Source organism: Mus caroli, chromosome 16 (assembly GCF_900094665.2).
Source record: "Mus caroli chromosome 16, CAROLI_EIJ_v1.1, whole genome shotgun sequence".
NCBI classification, from domain to species: Eukaryota; Metazoa; Chordata; class Mammalia; order Rodentia; family Muridae; genus Mus; species Mus caroli.
In genome coordinates this window covers 42,378,096-42,380,127 of record NC_034585.1, presented here as the reverse complement: position 1 = coordinate 42,380,127, position 2,032 = coordinate 42,378,096, and the positions used below count along the sequence as shown (strand labels likewise).

General features: G+C 37.5%; 1 protein-coding gene across 1 annotated transcript in view; it reads right to left on the bottom strand.

Moving 5' to 3' along the window:
* Window positions 1-2,032, bottom strand: part of Atg3 (autophagy related 3) — a 29,201-nt gene that overhangs the window by 7,416 nt on the left and 19,753 nt on the right. The window lies entirely within an intron of this gene.

Genomic DNA, 2,032 nt, shown 5'->3' with positions numbered 1-2,032 from the left:
ACTTAGCAAAATATGGAAATGGTACTCCCTAAGATAACTTATTCTCTTACTTCATCTTTCTCTTTTAACACTGAAAATAATTCAACACAATATATTTTATCTATTTTCTAAATTTTTTATCTAGTTAAATCAAGAATTCCAAAAGATCATTTAGGGCTGTTTCTCCAGCCCTAAATGGTATCTCAACATACATTTACTTAAAAAAAAAATCTGAGGGATGGAGGCCAGCAATGATGTAGTAGTATTTAATGCTATGCAAAAGAATAAAAGGCCCAACGGAAGGACATAAACATTAAGAAAGAAAAATCAGTCACAAAAATAAAGGGAGAAAAAACCAAGAGGATGTATTAACACAATCAAACAATAAAGCCACTAAATCCAGTAGGATTGCTGTATTATATAACAAGGAGGTTATCACATGATGACAGCAATTCCTTCATCTATCTTTAACTAACTGAGATTTAACTTCTATTAAAGATTAATTAAACAGAGGTAGCTCAGTGGTTAAGAGCACTAGCTGCTCTCGTAGAGAACTAGGGCCTAGTTTCCTACATCTACATGGTGGCTCACAATTATTGGTAATTCTAGGATCCAACACCCTTTTCTAATCCCCTTCATGAATATGATGCACATTCATACATGCAAGCAAAACACTCATACACACCAAATAAATGTAAAACGATAAAATAGGAATTTTGAATAGCCATGTGCTTAGAAAAATTTCTAGTACTCCACTATGCTTTGAATCTGCACCATCCTCCAGTAGAGGTTCCTGTTCTGAGTCTTTCCCTTCTGACAGCACTGTTTTAGGAGGCTGTGAAGCCTTGAGGGGGTAGGGACTGACTTGTGGAACAAGTCAGAGGCGTGGGTTTCTGAAGGCTATAGCTTAGCCCTTGGTTTTAACTCCTCTGTTTCCTAGGCTGCTACTGTGTAAACAGCCATTTTGCTACATGTTCCTCGAATCAACAGGGTAACTCCACCACTACTGATGAACCGAAAGCTCTTAAACTGAACCAAAATAGATCTACATTTCCTTGCTTCTGTCATATATCATGGTGATGTAAAAGTAGCTAATACACTATTCTGTTAGAATGATTGATTTTGATCTTTTGTAATAATGTTTCATTAATATACCACCCTGCTCTTTCAAATTCGTGGCCTTTTTTCTCATTAACTGTTGTTATATGCAGCAACAAGTATAGTATCAGAATATAAACTACTTATGTGTGTATAATGTTACTTATAAAGTATATTTGCAAGACTATTTGGTATTAGATAACCAGTTGGTGTGCTCTTCCCTGGGGAATGACTATTTCTTCCATTCTCAGCATCCTTAGCTGCCTGTAGTTCTTGTGTAGAGTTGAGGACTCGTGGGCTTTCCCTCCACCCACTCAGCATGTCTACTGTTGTTATCCCCGCTCAGCTCACATTTGGGCAGTCATGCCGGTGAGACTTTAATGGACATAGCTCCTGACACTACTTGAAGACACAATCTCATAGCAACCCCCCTAGTCCTTTGGCTCTTACAATCTTCCATCTCTTCTATGGTGATGACTTCTGAGGATTAGTTGTGGGAATGTTTGGTTGATGGTTCTTATCTGGGAACCAAGATTATTTCAAAATCTAAAGGAACAAAAGAGGATTCTGCACAGCTCCAAAGTCCACATTAAACAGACAGTAAGTCTCTCTGCCCATGCATGACACACACCTGTAGTTCCAGCACTCAAAAAGGCTGAGGCAATAGGATCATGAATCTTATTAGGCCAAACTGAATTACATAAGATCCTGCTTAAAAACAAAACAAAACAACGAAAAAGCTATCTTTCCATGTTTAAAAGCACAGGACTGACTGCAGTCCTAACGGAGGTGAGAGAATTTTGAGCCAAGACAATATAACAAGACAATGTCCAGTTGCATCCTTTGGGATTTATCACTAATCGTCCTAGTAGAAATAATTCTGTCAAAATCGTGTTCTAATTAAAATAAAAGAACGTAAAACCAAAATAAGTTTGTTTTTTTTTTGGGGGGGGGG